The 26,911-nt window shown below is 40.6% G+C and overlaps 1 protein-coding gene across 2 annotated transcripts in view; it reads right to left on the minus strand.

Annotated features, from left to right (window-relative positions):
- LOC124069943 (neurocan core protein-like) overlaps positions 1 to 9,719 on the minus strand; it is a 37,348-nt gene extending 27,629 nt beyond the window's left edge. The window contains exons 1-2 of one of the 2 annotated variants that reach the window (XM_046409485.1): positions 9,498 to 9,719; positions 9,301 to 9,401 (exon numbers count right to left, since the gene is read on the minus strand). The gene's annotated coding sequence lies outside the window, so the exon portion shown is untranslated. Of the gene's footprint in view, positions 1 to 9,300 lie in introns of both variants that reach the window. The other variant, XM_046409486.1, reaches the window with a different exon arrangement.
- Between the last annotated feature and the right edge of the window lie 17,192 nt (positions 9,720 to 26,911).

Raw genomic sequence — 26,911 nt, forward strand, 5'->3', positions numbered from 1 at the left:
AAGTCTGTTAAGTCTTACTGAGACAAAAGCTAATGGTGAACATCACAAGGTTTTTCAGTAGGTACATTACTCATACTTTATTTTGTTTTTCTATCATATTTTGTTGCAGTGACTTCCCTGCAAGTGGCCAGAAACCAGCACATGCCCTAAAGTGGCCTTGAAAACTGAATCTGTGCCAAAAAAAAAGCCAATCTTAAGCAAATGAGGTGATACTTTAGCACGCACACAGTGACACAAACAAGGACAGATATTGTATCAAATCCATTCCCATATTGGTGGTGTAGTGTAACAAAAAACAAACAATATTGCCTCTGTAAGGGCATTTTAAGGCCCAGACATAGTTCAGGGGAGCTGGGAGATACCTTTTTCCACAGTGACTTACATCTTTAACCCAAAACCCATCTCTAACACCTGAGCTACAGCTGCATACACTGTATTATCAAAATCAATATTGTTATCCAGAACCTATACCTGCTTAATAGACCATCATACATTATTTGATCTAATAGCAAAGCTAGAATGATAAATCTTATAAGGAAAACATGACTGAATCTTATGACAACCAAATGATCTTGCTCCAAAAGTAAAAGATCAGATAAATTTTTAGTTCAGCACAGTGAAAAAGTGATTATGGTGCATTCCTGCCACACATCAGATATGTTCTGCTGACTTTGCCAGAGGATTTGGCTTGGGGCCCATAGTTTGTTGTTTGTTTTATACTCAGTGCTGATTTCAGCTCAGTTAAGTAAGACAAATAACACCAATAGTTAAGCTGAAATTTGTCTGACATGTTTTCTACTGTCTAGACTTCAGTTACATAAAGTAGATAATTTATCCCGGAAAGTAAAAGACCTCTTTGCAAACACCAAGGTAACAGCACATCATGCCAACAGCATCCCTGATGCTCAGAAAGAAGGTTATGCAACACCGGTTCAACTCTTTATAAACTACAGGAATAATGGTCGCTCTCTTCTCTGACCATGTGAAAGTGGAGTAAAACCTTCAACCGTATAAAACTGGAACGTGTGAAGGGAAGAAAATCATTCCCCTCAGATAGGAAAGCAAACTATATCCTTGCTACACAACAATTTGTTGAGCAATTTTAAATGGTGGGCAACCAAGTTGGTCTCTGGACTCATGAAAAAGGGGATTCTAGTGTGGGTGAGACCCCGCTGCGCCACACACTTTGAGGCATCAGATCTCTAAAGGTGGGTTAAGACCTTGTGATGGGCTGTGACAGATTGGGGTCGAGTTGTTGGACTCTTTACATGTTGAAGGCATTGCTTGAGCTAGCTGGGTGGGTGACAAGAGATTTCTTAAAGCTTGGAGAGGGTCATGACACTGAGGAGCTTGCCCAGTCTTGTAAGCAGAGAGCATTAGAGAGCGTTGTATTGGACAGCCTGGGACTGGCAGGGGCCCAGCAGCCACTATCCACAGCCACTGAATACAGAGTGCAGCTTAAGGACATCTCTATGCATGCTACACAACATACAACCCTGTGTATCTATAGGCAGCCGCCTTTCAAAGTATTAGCAGCTGGGATTTACAACATACAGTGCACTGACCATCCAATCACACCAGCTGCATACTAACCAGTACCATCCTTTGTTAAGGACGAGACATCAGATGTTGTGAACGCCTCCCTCCAAATCGCCCCTCTTCACTTTCACAGGCACAGTTGTGTTGTGAAGAGAAAAGAGCCAGAAGTCTCTAAAATGCTTCAGTGGACTTCAATGCCGATGTCCATCTGACACATTTTCACAATGTTGCCTGAATAGGACAGATTCTTAGGTCATTGTAAGAACCAGCAAGCAGAGTGACAGGGATCCAAAGAGAGCTTACAGAAGAGGCTGGCAGACCTACATTATGGGCCCCTCGACCCAAATCTCCTACAGTTCTGCATTTGGTGGGAAAATTGCTTGAAGGAAAAACATGAAATGTGTTGAACATATCGTGTCAGCTGCTGTTGTGGTTATAGGATGAATCATGTCTGTGAACACACCATGACAGCTCTATGCTCACACTGCCTCCATCATGCTACACTGAACCATGTCTGTGTGTGTCTGTTCACAGACCACAAAGGTTTAGTTAATCAGGCCAGGGTGTGTCCCATGTTGATTCTTCACACACACACAAATCACTATAATGGTTCAACTACTAAAAAGCCCCACATCAAACGCCAGTCAGTGCAAAAGGTAAGTTACTGAATCTCACCTTCTGCATTTATGAGCACAGAGCATTAACACAGGCATTTAGGCTACATGCACAAAATTACACACACCAACACAAGCACACACATCTCTTTCAATGAAGCAAAGTTCATGCGTCATAATGTGTGAACTGACCCACATGCCGCCAATGCAGTATGCGCCAAGTGTGATAGTTTTTGCAAAAACAACTTTGAAAAAATGCATCCTGGATTTCAGACAGATTCTAACTTTTAAGAGACGGCGTGCTGGAGTTTCAATAGATGCTGTCAAATCAGCTAACCCTACAGCCAAACTAGTTTACGCTTTGTACTTCATGAGTTGGGTGAAACTTCGTCCTGAGCTGCCTTTTCAGTGTTCCAAGCTGACTCATTTTAAACAAGGAGATTTGTAGCATTACAAATAATGAAATTGTGAAATTAAAATGTTATTTTCTCATAAAATAACTCCATTTGGATGCTTACTGTAGAAACAACATACTTGGACAAGAGATAAGCCTACAGAAGTTTAATTTATCTTAATTTATGTTTCATTTATACAAGAGAAAAATATGTGAGGATGAGGATGAACCAATGAGTGTGGAAAATGTGGCGTTATCTCAGGTAAAGGTAAACGAGTTTATAACAGGATCTGTGTGAACCTCAGCAAACCAAACGCAGCGTCAGACAGAGTCGCTAACATTAGCTTAAACTCTGATAATCGTAGTAGCACTTTGGTTGCCGCACATTAGATGAGTTAGTCCTCGACGGAGCTTTTTGTAAAATAACACGTAGCCCTACACAGTAATGCAATTATCTAATAACATAAACTTTGGCTTGAAGCAATACTCTACTGCTGTAGGCTAAGGAGCAAACGGGTTTACTTAGTTAGCCAAGCACTGTAACATTTTCAGTTTGAACAGAAAAAAGCAAAGTTAAATCTGTTCCTTACATTTTTTTTCTCTGTGTTTTTAGTTTTGGAGAGACTAAAACTAATGAGATCTTCTTTATCTTCAGTATTATTTCTTTATATGGTTTAAAAAAAAGGAAAATCATTTCTTCTTTATTTTTGCTTGGCAATGTAGCCTACAGAATATTGTTCTCCACCCAGCAGAAAAGAGCTTGAGCTCCTTTTGCCCCTCAGGGAAATGAATTTCTGACTGAGAAAAAAAAAAATCCAAGAGGATTTTTTTTTATTTTTTGTATTTTACTGGAAGTTACAAAACCTTTGAAAGGCAACAGCAAGATGAAAACAAGAGGCAGCGGGATTGTAGTCTAAAAATATAACATAGCTTATGTGGAGAGGCTGAGAATTTGATAAATCTGTACTATTAGACTTCAGGATGGAAACAGAGCTGGTTTTACATTTTAGAGTCAAACTGTCAGTCTTGTTTCCCTCTACTGGAACATGACAGGAGAAGGTGATTCCTCTGCTTCTCTTTTCTTTAATCATGTCTCACAAAACTATTACCTCCAGAGAGCCAGCGGAGTGTACAAGAGAATAACGGCTCCAGATGAGTGACAGACAAAGTGGTGAGCTGAGAGAAGAAGAAGATGAAGGAAGGGGAATGGAGGGAAGGTCATTTTATCACCATCGCGACAGCACACTGCGCTGCCATAATGAAAGCTCTTCAGGAAAACTGCGTTGGAAGCTCTATATTAATTTGCTTCCGTCAGTAAATTTGTGGCTGAAATTTGAACTCATGTGTGCTTGCACAGAAGCAATTTTCATTGATAAATTTTAAAAACAGGAAAAAATACAGTGACAGCATGTTGCAGTGATGATTTGGTGCCATAAAAGAGACATTAAACCAGAGCGCATGAAAATTAATTGCGCAACAAATTAAATACAGGATACAATGGAAAGTAAGCAGAGCTGAATCAGGTTCTATTCACTTCCTGCTCTCTTCATGCATTATGCACACTTTCTCTCTCTCTCTCTCTCTCTTCCTCTCGCTCTCTCTCTTTCTCTCTCTCTCTCACACACACGCACACGCATGCACACACACACACACACACACACACACACACACACACACACACACACACACACAAACACAGAGACACTCTTTCTTTGTGTTCAATGCGTCTGTGTGGTGACTAATCACACTCAAAGCGACTAATGCAGCTCTGGCCTGGGCTGCAGATGGAGAAGGGACTGTGGAAAGCTGCTGGTCTGTCCAATTTAAGATTACACACTCCTTCCTCTCACACTGACACCATTGATCTCAGTGGGCATGGGGACAGAGGTTATTTAAACCAGCTCAATAACATACGCGGGAAAAGCCAAGCTGAGATTTAGCTAGATGTGTGCACAGAGAGGAGGCAAGTAAGATCACTATGACGGATCCATGATGGACTAGTCAAGTGACAAACAGACAGAGAGGAGTCGGTCGGGTTTGTAGTAACTTTAACTTTTCTCTTCTTTTTGTTAATTACTCAAGTGGAAATATACTGATGTTTAACGCTTGCATCACAATTTTTTGCACACCTGTGAGAGACTGACAGCTCTTGTCACATCCATCTGTTTCCAACTTTCCTGTAGAGCCACGAAGCTGCTGAGGAGCTGCCCTCAACAGACCTGCAGCATATCATCTCAAATATTCTCATTTTCTCTCTCCAGCCTCTTTCTGCCATCATTGTGTTTGTGTTGTCTGCGTACATGTGCAAGAGGTGTTGTTATGACTGTAAGATTCGGTGTATGCTATCCAACAAAATCAATTTAAATCCATTTGATTAGCATATGAGGGAGCAGCACTATTTATAAGTGTGCACATAAAGGTGAGAGAACAGAGTACTGTAACCGCTTTGAGAGGAAATGGAAACCAGTGAGAGCCAGACAGTAGCCTCAGTAGAATCAATCATCGCTCATTTCTGTAATGCATCAAAAAGCATCAAATCACGCCGGCATGAATTGATTTGTTTCTGCTGAACCTTTTAGTGGAAGAGGAAACATTTTCTTCTTTTACTTAAAAAAGGACTTCACAGAAAAACCAAGCTGATTTATGCTGTGTAAAAAGTGTCTGTAAATAATGAGTCAGTGTGTGCATTTATCCTTTGTTATCCTTTGACCAGTCCAGGACTGTGCAGCCAGCGAGCATGCCGACCTCCTTGGTAATGCCATTCAGATACAACATTAAAGCTTCTTCAGCAATAGTAAATGAAAATAATCACTCGGTGTCATCCTGAATAGAGGATCAAAATGAGACTGAATACTTAAGAGCAGCCCTTTGATCCCAGTGATAACAGTTCATCTGTTAGTGAATCAGTTCAGTTGAGACTATGAAGTTCAAGTGTGTCATAGGTGAAATTTTTGTTTAAATATGATATTCATAATTAACAAACCAAACCTTGGCTCTAGAGAAGGTCTTTTGACCATCCTGAGGGAAGGCGAGTGCAGGGGACTTCAATTAGTTGCAACATGGCACTAAATCCTACACGCTGGATCTTCAGGTAGACAGCAATATTGAAGAGGATAATGATTTTAAGGTCAGAGGTCAAATATATGTAGCCATGGACTGTCTAAGTAGCCACTAGACCAGCTGTGTTTAAAAAAACACCAGATGTCAAAGGTGAAGGTTCGGAGGTTGCTCTTGGTAACAAAGTCAATAAAGGATCAGGTGCATGAGACACAGCTATCATCTTGAGTATATTAGTCTATGGCTACACACACACACACACACACCGGATTGTCAGAGCTATTAAAAACAGGCCACCACAGTACAACCACATTTCCATACAGAGGAAGAGGCAGTCAGAGAAATGAGTGAAATGGGATATTAGACACAAACGTAGACATGCTGTTGGGACTTCATCCAAGAATTCCTCATCTTTAATGATGTGCTGAGTCGGTGGAATATCAACTAGGCGAGGCGAGAAAAAAAAGGAAGCTCTGTCCTTCAAGTGTTTATGACCAATGCCAAATCCCAAAGACGTAGACAAAGAATCTCCCCGCTCTCACATCAGCTGTTGACAAAAACAAGGAAGAAGTTCTGACCTTTAAACAGTTTGACATTAGGAAAAACACACATCAAAACCACAACTTCAGTGACTATTAACTGTCTCTTTGAATGCGGTTAATCGCTTTCATCTTCTATACCTTTCAGAAGATGCTAAAACTTTTTTGCTGCCTCAAAGACCCTCTTCTCAGCCAGCTGTAAGACCAAACATTTGTCTTCCACCGGTCACTACCTTCGAGGAGAGCCCCTGGCCAAAGACAAAGAGAGGGACCTTTCTCTTTGTGTGGGTGAGCTGTTCAGCTGTGGTCTCATCTACGCTTATAGTGATTGGCCCCGTAGGCTGTTTTAGTCCCTCCCAGGCTAAAGAATGAAGTTGATTGATGGATTGGTTTGTCCAATCGCTTTTGGGTTTTGGTAGCGGGGGACTCATGCAGCGAGAGGGTTTCAATATTCCAGGGAGACAGAGTTCAAAATTACCTCCACATCCAGCAGCGCAAAACACAACTATTCACTGCTCTTTTTCCTATTTAACAAACGTTTGTGGTCGGGTCACGAGGCTCAGAGATTTGGGAGCTGTCCAGTGCTGAAAACCTGGCCACTTTTAGCTCCAGTCACTGTGAAGTCATTGTTAGCCTAAAGCCTATTCCCTTTCTGGCTGTAAATGGGCCACAAAGTTCAAAGAGATCATAAAATTCCCACTTAAGTTCTCAGTCTGGTTCACAGTTAAATCTGCTGCTTATGAACTACTGCTAGGACAAAAAAAAACAACAACAGACAAACAAACAAAAAAAACAAGACTGCAACAAAGACGTCTTATACATTTGCTGCATTTATATAGCACTATTCTACTATTTTAAGTGACATGTTAAAGTGGTTTATATCATAGAGAATAATATTAAATGTGACTGAGAATTACCCATGGTTTCCTCTGAAAACACACTTTCAGAGATACTTGTGAAGCACTTGTGTGCTGGAAACAATCTTCATTAGCAATTGATCAGTGGATTATTTTCTCAGTCTTAGTCTATTAAATGTTGGAAAATGCGGAAAAATATCCACCACAATTTTCTAAAGGGCAATGTGATGTCTTAAAGTTGTTTGTTTTGCACAAAGATAACAAACAGAGAGGCAGTGAATCATCGCACTCGCATATTCAAAGAAAAATAACTCAAATGATTAAAATGAAAACAGTTGCTGATTAGTTTACTGGCTAATTGTTTCAGATCTAATTGTCAGTATGGACAAATCTTCAAGTTATTTTCCTCATTTAATTGGTTTGGTGTGGTGCATAAAATGCTCTGACATTGTGAAATCTTGTGAAATTTCTACAGTCAAACCTGAGGATAATCAGCTTAACATGAAATAAGACAAAAAAAAACACAAATCCTCACAATTAAACAGAGGGACACGGGAATATTTGAGAATATTCTGCCACTTTTTTTTCTGCTGAACATCAATAAATGGACTCATCATTTTGCCTTTATGGTTTGTCATCTATCTGAAAGCCTCTAACATTACTCCTTCTGATGCAAAGGGACTCCTTATATCGCAGGAGGCTCAGAGCCAGACGTGCACCAATGGACGGCGAGGCAGCTGAACTGAGCTCCAACTCTATTTTTGAGTTAGACCTTTTTTCCTCCCTACAACACAACTCTGATCCCTCTGCTCGTATGAGTGCAGCCATCTATATACACACATGAACACACAAAAACATTAAGCTACTGTATGCATGCTGGGGCTCATGAGTGATCGCGTGCTTTTTCCAAACACACACTCACAGACAACCGGACAAAATGAAAAATGCATGCTGTAAACTTTCAGCTGGGTCTCCTGGTCTCCTCTCTCCTCATCCCAACAGGCTCTATGTTATCTGTCTCACACACACACACACACATTTGTTCGGCTCGAGTTCGTCTACAGCATGACGTTGCCTGGTTAACCTCTTCAAGCTTTGTGGCATTGACACACAGCTGGTGGTGGGCGCACTAACAAGGCCAAAGAAGAAAAGACTTGGACTCCTCCAGACTGGAGCGGTGAATAGAAACAGAGTGGGCTTTATTGGGCTGCAGGGGCTCTCATATTCTCAGACAATATGGCTCGTTTGTCAAGGTGACCCAAAGTGTTCTCCTCCATCACTGTGATTTGCACATGCAAGTGTTTGTTTACAGAGCAGGCAAGTCATCAGTGTGGGATGTTCAAAGACCCTTTCACCTGCTTGTTGCCAGGCGATCTCTCATTTTACCATCATTTAATCACTTTTTGTGTCATTTTTCATTTTATATTCTGAGATCAAAGCAAAATCTGTTTACAAGGCACAGAGACCCAAGAGACTTTACTATGAAGATAAAATGCTATGTGAAGCAGACACAGTGACCACCAATAATTCAGTTTCTGTACATAACCGTGTCTTTGAGGTCTTGTCCAGGTGACAGGAGATGGACCAGTAGTCTGATTTTGGCAGTTTTTCAACACATGCTGTTTGTTCACCAAAGGACTCTAATTTACATAATAGATTTCACCAACACCTGTTCAGGTGTTCAGATCTGTTCCCACAACTGCATCACTCCACGGAGGGCTTCCTCCCCTCTGATTTCTTTTAATATGTGTCACCTCTAAAGGAGGACTTTGAAGACATACGTGCATGCAAACCAAAGCATAAAGTTCTTATGAAGACAAGATCTCCTGAGAGCAAAGCATGTTCAGGACACACTAGCACTGTTACTTGGTGACTTGATGATTTATGCATGCCCCTACATGGGCCGTAAATATAGACCAATATTAAAAGCTCTGACCTGTAAATAATTAAAGATATCCCAAACGGGTGCGATTTGTGTGCGTCTCAAAACTGTGATCGTGCGAGAGGAAAAGCGTTGATTGCTCCACACGAAATTCTTACACTTATTCCACACGCATAAAATTCAATATTGCACTGATTAGCAATGTGAAAAGACACCTACAATTTCCACAAATTGCAAGCCCAGTTTTGGGTTCCGTTTTTATATCATAACCAAGACGTTCAAACACTTTAAATCATCTTCCTGCAGCTGAGCGGTCTCAGCCTAACCTAACTGACTTCAGATATCACACACTGACCAAATTATTCATTTCATAAACCATGCATAGGAAGAAAAGGATTTTTCGCGCTTTCACTCTTACCTCTTCTGGCAAAATGATAGTCGCGTCTCAATGGTGCAATAGCCCACTCAGGAATGTGAGCGAAAGCCTTGCGCTTCAGTGCAGGTGATCTCCAAAGCTCCCTGAGGGTGCACAGACGGCAAACGACAAAACAAGGGTGAAACAGCACTTTGCGGAGGCAGATAGAGGCTGGGTGCGAGCACAGGCGCTCCACGTACCGGACTTTGCGCTCCTTCTTTAACGTTATCCTCTCGTCAGTGAGCAGCAGCCTACGCGCGGTTCATCCTCACACATTTGATGTCTGCCAGGTCGGAGTAGACGCACACACATGCACACACACAGCAAGGTGCTCGCACCGTCCCCCTCCGCGCCAACAGCTACGCTGAGGGAGAGAAGCAAGATCAGTTTGAACAAAGAGGCAAGCGGTGACAGGCAGACGGCTCCAGCGCCCCCATTCAAAGAGGGTGGTGGTGGTGGTGGTGTGGGTGGTGGGGGGGTGTAAAAGAGAGAGAGAGAGGGAGAGAGAGGGAGGCGGTGTACTTTACATGACCATAATCCGATTCCTACATAAACCTCAAAGGTTGATCCGGTGTCTGTGAATGAAATTAAAAATTACCCATGAGCTTACAATGTCTGACCATCAGCTCAACCCTCTCACATCCTCACATCACACACCTCCAGTGAATCAACTCAGCCTGTGTAGTCACGCACAACCCTCAGGCCTGCTCTTCTGATAAGGCAAAAAATAAAGATGATTCTGCATGTATCCAAACAATACGTGCAGGAACAGCATTTGACTGGTGCTGAGCTGTGGTGCTTAACTGTAACAACTAGCTGAGTGAAAACGCAGCCGCCTCAGATGCATCTCACAATCTGGCAACAGCTGATCACTGCAGCGGGGTCAATACAAACCAAACCGAATCGGGAAAAAAGAAAGAAAGTAGGGGGCGGGGGAGTTTGCTTGTCATTGATGGAAACCCTGACCAAGGAACTCTGACCACAGGTTCAACTCCCACACTGACGAATGTGAGGTGAGTGGAAGGGGAGCAGACTCTTTGTTATTCATTGTTCACTGTAGGTCTGCAGTCTGTTTCTCCTTGCTCAAGAATTTGAATTATGCATCTGCCCTTGTGTTATGGAGGCAGGAGTTGGTTTTGGAATCTTAATAGAGACACTAATCACAGTAATCACAGGGATTGTGAACTAACATTTTTATTTCAGGAAACAGTTTATTTTACTCATTCAAATAGTATGATTATGTACAGTAGAGCCTGTGAGAGAGCTGGAGTTTGAGAGAAGGAAGGTGGAATGTTTCTTTCAAACTTTAGCTCTTAAATAATAAGACTTAAAGCCAAAATGAGCACTTCTTTCTTCGTTTTGCTCTTTTTGTAACCTCACCTGTAGGATAGTTATCAGAAACTGTACCGCCAAACTTTACTTTATTTCATATTCTAGTGGAGACTGCAATATATCCAAAGGTAACAGGGTGAATTTTGAGCAAGGATGCACAAAATATCCAGAATAGAATAAATATGGGGGTGTTTTCACATGTTCAGGTGAGCAGTTCCCTGAGGCCTTTGCAGTAAAACAGTTTAGTGATTCTGCATCTTCTTCCACTCCTCCTCCTCCTCCTCCTGTTGTGTTCTGAGGGAATCGAAGATGGAATAAGAGTCCCTCAATGCCCTGTTTGTCAACAAACTTGTCTGCGTCTCTTGTAATATGCTGATTGGTTCAGGAGCAGGAGATGGTAGGCGTCAACTGCTGCAAGCATTTCTGATCTACATTTTCTGTGTTTTTGGGTGAGGTAGTGATTGCAATTTGCATATATTTTCTCTTTTTGTCTTACAAAAGTATTACAAAACACGCTACTGTGTTTAGGATGGCAACAAAACCAATGCCAAGAATTCGTTTGCAACGGGATTAGAAGCAAAGCCAAATGCAACTATGTTTACACATTAAATGCAGTTAAATATGACCGAAATATGTTCTAGAGACATCAGACGGTTTTGTTTAATCTAAATTCCTGCATTCAAAAAGGATATATTTGTATTTTGTGTAACAAAGAATAACACAATAACACAAAGAACACATTATGAGGTATTTAGATGGCTGAATTAACCAATATTTGACTAGAAGATGTTGGCACAGGTATTGTTGTGTCTCATCAAGACACTCAGTACTGCAAACACTCTCCTGTCGATTTATGTGCTGACAAAAAGAAAAAGCTTTAGTGTTAACCAGACATGCTCTCATCTCATATTTGCAACTGACTGTCAGAAGACCACAAACTGTAAGTCTGCACTGTTCAATAACAGTAATGGACCAGATCAATATTTGTTATTGGAAACTCTTAAACCTCTGTGGACTGGAAACAAATCAGTGACACCGTGGACAGACAATCTGCCCACAGTTTCAATTGCAGAGGATCAATTTCTGGCTGAATTATAACAAGTCCTTCCCCATACAGTCGACCTTGTTCATCGCCTCCTCCCTCAGTCAGCTCTGAATTCTTCACTGTTAGAGCGACGAGTACCCAGAAACACACAACAGTATGGAGATGTGACATGTTTATGTGGGTGTTTTCACTTTGTTGATTTTATAGGGGAGAAGCTGCATTATTTTCCAAAGCAGTTTATGATGAGTGAGCTTCTTCTTCAAACATCCCAAAACTTCAGAAAACCCCACTGTCAACACATTTTATGAATGTTTTTATCCTTCAAGGGAGAAAAAAAAAACATATGGCCAGAATTTGAAGGGGAATCCAAAATATATAAGGTGCAGCATATCACTAGAGTAAGCACCAACTGCTGCTCACTATACTCTCATGTGATATGTTAAGTTGTAGATCCCATTAGTACAGATAGTTGGACAGTGACCTCAGATCATGGGGGAGTCAACACAACAAGCACAGAGGTGATACAGCGACTCCAACTTGGACCATGACCAGGTGAAGTGAGAGAGACTTAGTAAACTGAGGATTTATTGTGACTAAACCAGAAGTGACCATGGAAAGACAAACCAAGACAGTTTGTTGAGTTTTATTTTGTTTAGGTCTTGTTTGAATGAAGTGTGATTTATGTTGAGTGAACAAGGCAATGAAACCTGTCTCAGTTGGTTAAAAGAAAGAGAAACTTTAATTCTGAAGGCGTATGGTTGTATTGTTCTGTTTGTAAACTACAGTGAAACTGAAACTATGGAGAGCTACTGGGCTGTCGCCTCTAAAGGTAAAAAATGTTACTTCAACACAGGATGCCTACATGCATAGACATCTTTGAGATAGCGTCAACACTGTGGTTTCTTCATATACTCTTGATAATGTTAGTTCCTCTTTTGAATGTGTTAAACTAAAATTCTGGCCATATTTTGCAAATTGCACCTTTAATATATAATTTTACCCTTATTTTCCTTTAAACTAATTAGTGTTTTTATAATAACAATAGATGCGTAATCTCCATCTCAGATCTACAGACCTTCTCAGCTTCTTTCAGCTCATCCTTTTGGTTTATCAACCCACAACTTTACTGGTTTGGTTCATGTGCACAGCACTGAACAGCAGACAAGCAAAGTTAGCTGCGATCTGGTGAACATAGTGGAGCGTTTTGCAGCTAATGAGCCAGATATGCCCCTCAGGAGTTGGTGGAGCCCAAACCAAAGCTAAAACAACAGTAATAATTAGTCTGCTGGATGTGTCAATTTTGTTAACCCATTTGTCATAACAATTTTTTAATGTGATAAAATGTTACTGTTGTGCTCACAACTTGAGGGTATGAACTTTAGTATCAGAAAAATCATCTTTTTTCACTATGTCCAGCAGCATCATACATACACACTGTACATATATTGATTTGTTCCAGCTTGTCCATGAAGCTGTATGATGTCTGAGTGAAACATTTAAAGCTCCAGCAGAGCAGAACCTCTGTTGACAAAATGCTCCACATTTTGAATACTGAACATGCATTGCAAAAATGGATATCTGAGTATGTTTATGTTCAGTTCAGTTGGTCACAAAGTTTTCCAAACATACTGCACATGCATTGCACATACAGTCACCAGTTCATGCACACACACTCACACACACATACACACACACACACACACATGCAAAGCATCTTAGCTGAGCCTTAATGTGAGTTGTGACTTTTAGAAATGTCAGGCGCCTCGCCAAACAGACAAACAATGTCAATCACTCTCTAGCAAGGGAGCAGCCATCCATGCACAATAGAGAACACACAATACACGAGGGAGGCAGGATCAGGACGATGACACAAAAACGACTGGAAAGCCATTATAGCATCTTAACGGGAGTAAAATAGCTCTGCCAAGTAATGCACGGTGCCCTCTGTAGGAAACAGAGACTGTAATGATGCTTTCAGTAGTGTCTTGATTTCTCCACACTGGTGGGGACATGTGGTGTGTTTAGGATCCTGTGTTTGCTTATTATTTGCTGGTGAGACTCACTCCACATGGGTTTGTTTTTATGGTGATGCTGTTAATGTGAAGAGATCAAACAGAGCAGCAAGCCACATAAAAAGAGGGGAAACAGGATATCTCTCAGTAGAAAGAAGTCTAAACTAGATTTTATAAACTCCTGTTTATACAGCAGTTGCTCACACTGACTTTAGTCACCATGCTGCGTTTAAGTGTTTCCGAGCAGAGCATCTGGACGGCAGCACAGCAGTCATGGAGGAAGTTGGGGAGACATGGTGGGCCACACAGAACACCTCCTTACTATATGAGCACAGGTTTCAGGTTCCCAGAATCGTGAGACCATATAAATTGTCACTACAGGCATAATTTTATTATTTTTTAATGATACCGTATCTGTGATGACTGCAAAGTAGATGATTGTTATTTAAGGTTTGAAACTGTGTTACAGGAAAGGCAAACTTTTATTTCGGTGAATATGCGGATTGTTTACTGTGAGTTTATTCATTCTTAACCCGTTTATTCACAGCCACACAAGCAGTGTGGCTGTGTATGTTGCAAGTTAAGTCTTCCACTTTCATCCAAACTCAAATGATTCAACAAATAATGGTTGGATTGCCAGGAAAACTTCTACTGACTTTGGTCATCCCAGCAGGTCAAAGCTCTCATTTCTCATGTGAAATCTCAACATGTAGCAGATGAATCCTTATGATGTCCAGTGCTTCTTAGTAAACGATTGATTAGTACATGACTGATCAACATCAGTGTCATTATAAAATTCACTCTTTCTGCCATCAGTGACAGTCATACAGTTGGGCTGTATGAACAAATTGTTCTAGTGAGTTCAATGCAGAACACAGATCTGCAGATTTGCATTTGGCATCTGTGGGTATGCTGAGTTTAAATATCTGAATATGTATTGGAGACAAAAAAGTTGGATCTGGTGCATCTCTACTAAATATGAATCTTTGATCACAAAATGACAACTGATTCATCTCTCCAGAAAAGCTGCTGAGTCGACGATGACTCAAGATTTTTTTTTTTTTTTTTTCTGTCACATCGGTTATTTTGCTTTAGCTGCAAAGGCTCTTACAGTAAGATGGGATGGCTCATGTCACTGAGCCCGAGGCCTAAATGTAGCTTGAAAAGTTATAGAAGAAAAATGTTACTCGTGAATCAAAGAGAAAGCAGGTCTTGGCAGCTTGGAAGAGCTGAGAGAAACTGTCAAGAAGGAGAAGATCAGAAACAGCAGTGGAGGGACTATTAACAAACAAAGGGAACAGAGAGTTTGAGGGAAAGAGAACACAAGACGCTCCAAACTCCCATATCAAAAATGTTTTTACAATGATAATACAAATGTTTGAGCTCCATACTTCTGGGACAGAATGAGACTGTTTTTCGGCAAAGCTTTTATTCACTGGATATTTTTCTCTTTTTTGGTCTGAAGTGTATTGTTCAGTTTCAGCATTGGTTCATTTGTGCGTGTGCTCGTCTTACAGTTTGGCTGATGTGTGAGGGCGTTCAGACTGGATGACAGCTTTAACACCCCCAACCCCCCAACAACACACACAAGTAAGCACACACATGCTGAAAAAAAACCTTCACATGCTCAATTAAGCACTGATCTACCTTGGCAGTTAAAATTCAGGTCATGTGTGGAAGAGTAGCTTGTGTGTGTGTGTGTGTGTGTGTGTGTGTGTGTGTGTGTGTGTGTGTGTGTGAAATGAGCTCTCCTGTGCAGCATCTGTGCTCTGTGTCACAGTCAGCCTTCGTCCTCCTCCTCCTGCTCTTTCATCAGGTATCAGTGGCAATCATTCTCTTCACACTAGGAAGTGAAAAAACAAAACAAAACACAGAGCTCTGAAACCAAGACTCTCTCCTGTCAAAGCTTTCACTATAATTTAAAAAATACACACACATATAAAGAGACACACACACACACACATCAACGACAGCCAGCCTGGACCCTCACCAGTTTGCAGTCAGAAACAACAGATTCATAGAGGATGCCATCTCCACTGCTATCCACTCAGTGTTCACACACCTTGAAAATCACAACACCTACATCAGGATGCTGTTTGCTGATTTCAGCGCTGCATTCAATTCAATATTCCCCATAAAACTGATTGGAAAACTTTACAGTCTGGGCCTGACTACCACACTGTGTAATTGGATATTGGACTTCCTCACAAACAGACCCAAGACAGTTCAGATTGACAGTCATACCTGCTCCACTCTAGTGCTGAACACCAGAGGTCCACAGTCTCAGACAACTGCAAAGTACACACTAGAGTTCACGGCCATCACATACCTGATTACAAACAATTCATAATCATTCACAATTCAGAGAACAACCTCAACGTCAACAAAGCCAATGAGCTTATTGTTGATTTTAGAGAAAATTAGGCTAAGAAAAACACATTTGTCCATATCAGTGGGGCTGAGGTGGAGCAAGAGGACAACTTTAGGTTTCTGTGGATCAGCGTCACAGACAGCCTGTCAAGAATATCACACATCCCCATCTTGGTAAAGAAAGCTCAGAAATGACATCTAAAGGAAGTTTAAGAAGGAAAAATTCCCATACCGAGTTTTTGTTAACTTTTACATTGGATCAACATAGAACATCCTGATTGGAAACACCAGAAACTGCCATTGTTTGTACTCAGCACAGGACATGAAGGCTCTGCAGCAGGTCAGTTAAACCACCCAGAACATCACTGGTGCCCATCTACTGAGCATCTGTGATATTTGTGAATTGGTGATGGAGAGCCATGGATATGGAGAGCCATGGAGAGCGAAGGATACTAAAACACACCCACCTCGGCCACAGCCTGTGCACCCTGCTGCTGTCTGGCGAAACATACAGTAGTATCTGCAGCTGTACCATCAGATTCTTCAGGCTGTGGGACTCCTGTAGTCATCCTCCATAAATGCTAAACATTTCAAGGTTCCAGTTTCTCACCTGTAAAGAAGTGCTGCTTCTGATTGAATAATTTTGAAGTTTGGACAAAAGAAGCATTGTTAAGGTGCAACTTTGGGCTATGGGTAACATAACGTAATGCCATTTCTCACTGACAGTCTATAGGTTAATCAAGTCAATAATAAGCAGATGAATCCACATTGAAAAAACAATCATTTGTTGCAGCCTTATACAAAATCAGAAAAATTTACCTAAGATAGAATTAATGTATGATAGTCATATGAGACATGTTCCTACACTGAGTACTTATTTTTAATAGTGTAAGCACATTTTCTTGACTATATGTAACATTTTCAATGAGGAACGCTTGTGATGTGATATTTTTATAGTCTGGTATTAATTCTTTTACTTACTAAAGGGTCTTCCTCCACCACTGGCTTTAACAGATCTTTGACAAATTAAACAACTGTTATAAGCATCCTTCTCAGCTTACACACCACATGTGAATACTCACAACCATGTACTTTTGTTGTGAGTATTCACAGCTTTCTGGTCCATTCACCTTCAGTTTGACCTACACACACAAACGCAAACGCACACACATAAAGTCCTCATCTGGTAAAACAGTCAGCTTGTTTAAACTCTCTCTGATCATCTGACCTCTTAACCTTGCTGCCCCAATGGACCTGCTTACAAAACAGTAAAACCAAAGTAGCGATAAACAGTTAATTTCATTTAAGTCTTTTTCATATCGGCACTCAAGTGATTTAGTATTTCACTTCCATAACTTTGGGAAGACACACGCTTGTCCTAGCTGTCCCAATAATACAAGTTTACCTCAAACTTAGCATCTGTCATAGTTACAAGCTTCCTGTGAAAATTTTAAAGTGTCTGGATGTCTGGCAGACCGTGTAACTGCACCGTCTGGCCAGTGTCCTTTGTTTGTCCACCTGTCTCTCTCTCCTGGCATTTCCTGTCTGCATTTCTAGTATCTCTATCAGATGAAAGCAAAAATGCAATAGACACACCCAGCTGCCGGTTTATTATGGTATAGCTAAAAACTAATGTGATACAGCTCTGCAATATATCCTGAATGTATGAAGATTATAATGTTCACTTTTTGTTTAACATATGTGACTCAACTCACAGAGAGGTACTTCTGTTATATCAATGAGGGCAGCCTACTCTATTCCCCTCTACTCATCACTACTCTACTTGTCTCTGTAGCTCAGCCACACAGTGATGAAAATTGTAGCATAATGAAAGAGTGAAACAAGTAGGGGAGCTCTTTATTTATTCATCGCTGCAGGTAAGACTTGTCCTAGTTGTCTTGATAATAGAGTGTTTCAGTCTTATTGCCTCACACTGGCTCCATGACACTGAGGGGAATCTGACTGAATGATCACAAAAGATCTGCAGACTCACTCCTTAACCTACTTTACTACAGTTTTAACCCCGTTTCATCATTCAGGTCTTCTAACTGTGTGTGTTTTTTTTTTTTTCTTCCAGCCTCATTTTGTTTTTGAATGCAAGCTTTAAAAAAATATGCTCCACTTTCACCAGCCAATGAAGCCTAAGTATGTTCAAGGTCTGTATTTCTAAACAGAGTAAACATCTCATGAAGCCTCTCATAATGCCTGGTCTCTGTCTGTTATCTGCCTTCTCTCTGCGGCTTCCAGTTGAAATGGAAGCTTTTTCAAATCAATGCAAACATAAGGATGCTTTGCACAGAAATGCATGGTGTTAATGTGTAACACACAAGTCAAAGAGCAAATCAAATCCAATTATAAAAAGCCATAACAGAGACTAAATGATCCCGCACATAGATACAAAGGACAATTTAACAGTATTAAACAGCAAGAAATAAGACACCTTCTCCACAAATGTTTTGGGAGAACAAAAAAGCTTCACAGAAAAGCTTTAGAAGCGTCTTGTGTTTGTTGCTGATTCCTTTTCTTTTTGGAAATTTACTCTGAAAGCATAAATTACCTCCCTCTCCTTGCTGTCTCTCTGTAATTCACAGACACACAAACACACACACACACACACACACTCAACGCCTTTAATGAAAATGCCCATCTGTTTGTTTTTCCTAATTACAACACATTTGGCTTGTCAGAACATGAACACAGCGTGAAACCAACATATTTTTTAAAGCACATAACCCAACTTGAAATATTGTTCATCTTGAAGGCACATGACTGCTTCATTGCCTGTTAGTGCCATGCAATCCCATACTGACTGTAGTCGCAGTTCATGTAACAGAAAACTGCAAGTATCTTTAAGGAATAATTCCACATTTTGGGAATATCTCAAACTGACCTTCACCTTTGTTTTATTTGAAAGGAAGACCGCAGTTGTCACCAGGCATTAACCACATGTTTATTATTGTAATCATGACTATGAAGCTTCCCAAAACTGAACCAAGTAGTCATTTTGAGCCAAACCATGAGCTTTCTCTTGCAATGAAGTCATTTTTGTGCCTTAATTTATGACACAAAAATGATTCGGACAAACGTGGTTATTTGATTTGGAGGACTTGATACCACTTTCATGTTAGCTTAATTTAACATGAAGACTGGAAACAGGGAGAAGCAGCTAGACTGGTTGTGTCAAAAGGTAACAATATCCACCTACCAGAACCTCTAAAGCTCCCTGATTAACATGTTGCATCTTATTTATTTAATCCATTTCATGTCTACATGTGAAAATGGAAATTTCGTGTTTAAAGTGGGGTTATGTGCTAAGCTGATTCTCTGAGCAGCTGATAGACATTAATCAGAGATACAAAGAAGTTACTGCTCCCAGTATTTAGCAAGCAACCCTATGCAACAGTGAAGTCACATTTTTATACTTACTGTAGGTCTGAGCTAACATTAGTGAGCTTCACAGAAAAGTAGCCAGGTTTTGTTAACTTTGGAAAGAACCAGGCTAGCTGTTTCCCTCAGTTTCCAGTCTTTGTGCTCAGTTGAGCAAACAGAGTGCTGGCTGTGGCCTCATCCAAATCAGAAAGCAAATAAGTGCATTTTCCAAAATGTCAAACCAGTCCTTTAAAAATCAAATAACATCACAACAAAAAACAGTTTAATGTTACTCTGACTCTCTCTCTCTCTCTCTCTCTCACACACACACACACATATTATTTCTATAATTTGTTTGACGTTCATGCCTCATTGTCATTCTGAGGAACATGTTTGTCCTTCATTTTGTCCACAAGACTGATCTTTCTCCTGTCTCTGTTGTGATGCTGTCTGTCTGGTGAGGTGAGGTGGATGTGTTTTGTGAGGATTATGCACACAGGCCTGTAAATCCCTCACCAGCAGAAATATCCAGGCTGCACACTGCCACAAATCACAGCACAACACACTGCATCGTTCTCAACTGAGTGTTCATATTTTAAAGGCAAAAATAGTTTTTTATTTTTTAGGTTGAAGTTGCTCCTACACACACAAACACATACACACACACACACACACCTGCCCAGCTGGCTAACAATCTCATTGATCACTGGACTCTAACCTCTTGGGTAAAAAAAAGGTCAGTCTAATTGAAACCTCAGCCGCCTCAGGAGAGCTGAACTGTGCTGAACTGTGACATTCGGTGAGTCCTGATACCAGGTTGCCTCCTTTTGCCCTCCTTCTTCTCCCTCCACAGCACCGTGCCACTAATGGTCTCATCACTGCACTGCGACCAGTTTCCTACATCCACAGCTCCTTCTCTTGCCCTCCTCTGTCACTTCGGTGTTAATAAATGCTCAGAGGAACTTTCTTGAAGGACACCAAGCCGCTGCTGCTTGTCCTCGGTGCTCCAGTAAATTACACCTCAGAGTCAGTTTGACCCAGCTGACAGACAGAAAGCGATGAGCAAGGCTTCTTAAACTTCTGGAAAATCTTCTGAATTGATTCTGTGAAGTAATCCTTGAACAGATGAATTTCTGGTATGCAGTCCAACCGTTGAGGGTGAAAACTTTCATTGCTGATCTGTGTGTTTTCTCCTTTCTTTCAAAGTACGTTAATGCTGTTCACCTTTCACATGAGATGGGGCTTCACATAAGGAGGGAGAAAACTCTGATGTTGTGGCTGTTCTGAAAGTGATGTTTTAGGGCCATCTAGTGGAGATAATCAGTGTCACATGATGCCAGGCCAGCAAGTAAGCAAACCTTTACAGCATGTCTAAAAAGTAGTTTACAGCAAGAGGCAAAAGGGAGATAAAAGAGTAATTAAAGTTATGAAATTGCTATTTAATATCCAGTGAGACTCAATTTTATTAATTAACTATAAAATAACTGAGTACTTCTGCTCATGCACCGCCCCTCAGTACAAAGTTTTTACTTTATGTGAGTATTTCCAAATTTTGTCATTTTGTACTTCAGCCCTACAATAGTTCAGAAAAAAGTTCCATTCTCTTTACTCGGCTGTATTTTCCATAGAAATCACATGACAAACTTAGACAGTATGATGCGTTGTTACAGATTAAACAGAGTACGCAGCAGTCTAAACTGTCTTCACCTGTGTTATACTTACCTATACTATAGCAACTCACAGGGGCCATTTTACTGCATGTACCGCTGAAGTGATTTTACTTTTGATATGCTAGGTAGGTTTGCCAACAATACATAGTATATACATTTACATAACTTTTACTTTTCATTTAGAATTTTTACAATGTGGAATTGCTATTTTTACTTAAATAATTTCAATTCTCCCTTCACTGCTGCATGCTGGTGGACAAGTTTAGAGATTAAACTACTTAAGTATATAAAATGATTGAATTAGCTCCATCTGGATTAGCTGCAGTGATCATAAAACAAAATATATTTTTTGTGTTTGTTTGTTTTTGGTTTTTTTTTCTCCAATAAATGGTTATCATTTGCTTTAGTCAAGTAAAGGCTCTCAGTACTTCTTTAACCCCTGCTTTTATTTATATATTTCAGAGGTATTTTAAATACCTGTAAAGGTATGAACACATAGTAACAACTGTTTTATGCGGATACATGAAAATGCGTTCTAAGCAGTCGTTTGTAGATATCTGAAAGACGCAAAAGTCCCAGATTGCAGTTAAAAACACCAGGATGAGAGTTTTCTGTGCTGTTCACATCTTGTCCATCAGGGGTCCCCCTGTAGCTGCTCCTCTTGTAGCCTGTCTCTCCCCCTCTGATGGTGCTGCAGCCCACCTCCCATTCATCAATCTTCTTTTATTCACAGTGACAAAAGAGACATCAAATAGGGAGGTGTGGGAAAACACAACAATGCATTTCAGAACACAGACACTGGCTAATATATGCAAAGTGGGAATAAAGCGAGTCCAGGCGCTCAGTGTGTTTTTGTGTGTGTGTGTAAATTAGGAAGTTAGTATTTATAATTTACATTCTTTTTCTTGAATTTTTGCATCTGTGTAAAGGTTAACCACAATACAAAACAAAAAAAAAATACATTTCTTCAATATGTTCCAACACAGAAATTTATAACCCATGAAACAGGGTCCAACACTCATACACCAACAGTATTCTTGCACCAAAATCCAAATCTGCCCTTTTCGTCAGTCTCACAGGATCTATACCCACAGTCCACAAAATGAACCTGAAATGATCCGTCTCTCTCCTGGCTGGCTGCTCGCTGTTTCCCACCCAAATCAAAAGGGGTGAGTCGTGGGGGGTCATGTCTGGCCACCCCTCAGGAGAATAACGGGGTCTCTGTCTGTCCCCCAAACCACCAACGGTTCTCCACCGTCCCTATGGCAACAGCCAAGGACCCTGGAAGGCCCCCAGACTGGGGCGTCCAAGCAGATGCCCATAATTAACGTTGCTATATGGAGGTGTCAGTCCTGCCAGTCTGCCTTACATGGAGGCAGACCCTCTCCCAGACCTGTCAGAGGCCCATAGGGCTGGGTGAAAAATTACTGCCCTGCAGTGTGTGTGTGTGTGTGGTGGGTTGGGGTGGGTAATGACTGCCCACTAGTGCTTGCCCATTCCTGCTTAAGACTGACCATTATGCACCTGGAAAACATAAAAAGGATTATTTTTACTGAGGATCATCTGCAAAACATCCAAAAAATGTGTGTATACAAAGCAAAAATAAAACAAAACAAGTCAGCTGCAAACCAACAAAAAAGTGGTTGTTTTTCATCAGTGAAGCTCATATTAAATACATGTGTATTTAAGTACATGTGTTAAATGAGGAAGTCACCGTAGAGTATTGTGCATCTGACTTTGTTAAGTCAGTGTTCCTGCCAGCATGCTGTCCTGACACTGACTGACTGGACGTCTGGCTTACACGGTCGGCTGAAGATGAGATTGTGTCCCAGCATCCTTACCAACCCAAAGATACGGACGAACCGTATCAGAAATCTCCATAAGTGCTAAAACACTCAGACCTTGATAATACACATCAGATGTTTGGACATGAATCATTTCACATGCATTTTAACCAAGATTTTTCAGTGCACCAAACTAAAGAAAACAAATCTAGTTTTGATTATTATAAGTTAAGAAAAGCCTGTTTGGTAAAGTATGTTCAATAACATTTTATTTGTACCCCCGCACAGAATTTCATTCAAACTACTGCAGTACTACTTGAAGAGTTTTGGACACATTTATAAACACTTTTCTGCCTGTAAATGAATTGAACTTCTATATTAACAATTAATAAACACTTTATAACACATTGTAATAAGATAACAGCTGTATTATTCTGTGCTATCAGTAATCTATTAAATGTGTATACATGGGAGTAGTTAAGTTATTGCCAAATATACTGATTGATCGTTTTACAGAGTCCGTAGATATGCATAAATTACTGTATGTTATTCACTTATCCCCCTGACAAAAGTGATAAAAAAAAATGTCCATCTGGTTTTCTTGTTGGCTGAGCTCATTTTGCTTAGATGCACTAATTCAATGAGCAACACTGTCCCTGCGGTTTCCTCAACAGGTCAACCGATCAGCGTTGATCGGGTTAAAGACACATCCGTCTGCTGTCCGGCCACTGACACCAAAGGTCGGCCAATGCACTGTCCACGATTCCACGAGTTCATCAACAGCCCCGTGGTCACCAGCACGCTCCGCGGCTCAGCGGGGGTCAGGGGTCCATCTCACCTCTGACCTGGCCGGCCCTCTCTGTTGTTGTTACATAATAAGATGTTTCCCTCCACGCTGATGAATATGTTTCTTTTTGCAGGACCACTGAGAGTTGTAAGAAAAACGTCTTTACAGGGCTGTTCAGGGTTTAAAGCTGAGCTCGAGAGCTCTGTAAAAGGGAGGCTAGTGAAAAGCTATATGGGCTTGTAAATGTGTAACAACAGCGAAGCTACATGCAGGTTCAGAAGTTCAGTCAGTCGTTTCATTTTGTTTCTGAATGCAGGTCTGTAATGACCACAGTTACACAGGCTCAACATTACAGACGTGAATGTTACTTTTTAAAATCTGCACAGTATTTTTGTCAGAAGATCACAAGCCATGTAATGCGAAGCAGAGCACATTTGAAAGGACAACCATGAAAATATAAGCAGGGCAAATAAGTATAACGGTGGAATGGTGTTAAACTCTTCATGATCACAGATAGAACTTCACCACCCAAATCATGAGTGAGGGGTTAATTCCCTCGGGGGTCGTGGGATCAGCGAGCCAGACACCGTTTTATGGGACCTCGAGTGTAGGGACATGGGGAGGTGGGACAGGGCTGTCTGGGACTGAGCCAGCCAATTATACCCTGGCTAGACACATCACACTTACATGGCATGTATGTGGGAATCATCTGACAACAAATTCACACTGAGCTCCTGCCCTGGCTCAACTAACTGGGGAATAATCCAGGAGAAGATAATTCACGCGATTTTATTTGAATAGTGTTAAATGTAAATGTTATAAATTATGAAAGCTAAGCAAGCATTTTGCACCACGACAAAAAGATGTGCAGCTTGGTGTGTTTACTTCTTTTTTGGTTTAGTGACACTGAGGCACGTATTATCCTCTTAAAGATAAATACATCTGTTTTTTGTTTGCGTGTGCAAATTAACTTAAAGTCATTGTAATGTAAGCGTTATGTCAGATGTCCTGTAGTCAGGGGTAATATGTGGGCAATGTCACAAGCAAGGCTGTAAAAATGTGTGTGATTACAAAAGTTTAAGTAAAACAAACGAGCCATGCGTTCGTTTCAGAGTGGATAAATGCCATCTTCTAAATGTAGCTGTCAAATTTATGCTTTAATCAGCACTGCGTGTCTTTGAGCTGCAACATCTGAAAAGTAGATGATGATGTCCTTTTATCATAAGGAATATTAATTTATTTCTCAAATCTTTTGTCATTTTATTCCTCAGCTCAGCCATTCCTCATGTAGTGTCCTTTTCTTTTACACGGCTCGACTTTACTGTTGTTGAAGGGAAATCTAATAAAATATGTGAAACTGCTAAACCATGCCACTTATGAGCTATAAGTACAGAAAGAAAGGCCTTTATGTGAGCAGATTTTATCTCTTGCCACTGGAGGCTAAAGCAAATGTCACACACACACACACACACACACACACACACACACACACACACACACACACACGATGCTGAACATAAAGTGTATTGTAAATATAATATCATCATTGTCTGTATATATAAAGTGCTGCTGTAATCTGCAGAACTCTTCCTCGCTCATCCAGCCCTTAAAACACTTTCAGGAGTTTGTTTCCTGGTGGATAACAAAAGCAACAAATATATAGCAAATTATTTAACTCATACCTAAATATATAACAATAATTAATTCATAACTTTTTTAAAAAAAGAAAAAGAAAAACTTTTCTGTAAAACTTTGGTGGTTTTTGTAACATTTTCTGAAACCTGTGAATTTCAGTTTCATTACTGTAAAGATTGTACATCTTTATTGTTGTGTTGTGTTTATTGTGAGTCAGTATATACAGAAGGAAAAGCACATGAAATAGACACAAGCAACAATAAATATATACTATGTGAGCATGCTTGTCTGTTAGTCTTTTTGTCCATATTCAGCGCACTGTGATCAGCAAGTACAGGCCTCCTCCAAAACAAGTCAAAGCAAAGACTACACAAAGGGGCCACCACAGTAGAAAAGACGTATGTCATAAATTTTCAAACAAAAGAGGCACACTGCGCGCTATTTAATCAACAATGCATCTTTTTTCGTTTGCGGAAACGATTTGAAAATAAAATTAATGTTTTTCTGTACTTATTTAGGCGAGTCTTTTGGTAGAAGTGCCAACAGCAGACGTCCCTTTCGGACGCGCTGTTTGTTTCAGAGTGTTGATGACAGCCACACAGCGGGCCTATCTATCTATCTATCTGCTGCTGCATTTCAATGCGAGGTGACGAACTCTCCCACGGCGGGGAGCGCGCGCCTTTTTGGAATTAGCCACGCGGCACGCCTCGCATAGTAATGGTGGCTCGCGCTTTGAGCTTGAACTTGACCGCAGGAATGCGGCTCGTGGGAACGCAGGCTCGGGGGTGCCCTCCTCTATTCACTGCGCACAGGTCGGTGTCAGCTCTGATTATCATAAAACCCAGCCTGCTTCAAATTAAGGCACGAGGGCTCAGTCTCGCTCTCCCTCTTTCACACCAGGCAGAGGAGGAATTAACAGGTCTCTGCACGAGCCTGCCGGTAAGAAGTTTACTCTGTTCACTGAATTACGCTGGGAAAGTTTAGCTGGCTGTGTATTGTGCAGCGTCAGTCCTCTCTAATAATAATGTGGGTTAAAGAAAAAAAATCTACAAAATGACTGTTTTGTTGTGTGTGTTTTAGCAGGAGAAAGTTGACTGAGACCTTGTTGTGCTTAAAAGTGTTAAAGTTTTATCACGCAGCCAACGTGGGAGAGGGCAGCCACTATGGCAACTGTGACCGTGATTAATTTTTTAAAAATTTCCACTTAAGAACGGCATGTCCTCTTATTTTTAAATAAATTACAGATCCTTTTTAATTGTTGGAACGTGTTTGTAAAATCTGTTCCCTACATTTAAGGAATCATCTCTAATTTAACTCTCATGTAGGTGTTCTATATGATACTCAAAATGTACATGTTTTGTTTGTTTGTTTGTTTTGCTTTGTTGTTATGTTGCTGTCTCCTTGTTTAAATAGTTAATTAAGCTTATATGTATATATTTCTCAGTATTGTCACTCTACGAAATTTAGAAATTATGTATTACAGCAGAACATAGACATCATCTTCTTTTGACATAATTCTTTATTACTGTAAATTATAAATACTGTATTCAGAAATATTTTCTTTATAGGCTATTGTGAGTTCCCATGTCTGTATTACTGACTTGGAAATT

The sequence above is a fragment of the Scatophagus argus genome, chromosome 13 (assembly GCF_020382885.2).
Source record: "Scatophagus argus isolate fScaArg1 chromosome 13, fScaArg1.pri, whole genome shotgun sequence".
NCBI classification, from domain to species: Eukaryota; Metazoa; Chordata; class Actinopteri; family Scatophagidae; genus Scatophagus; species Scatophagus argus.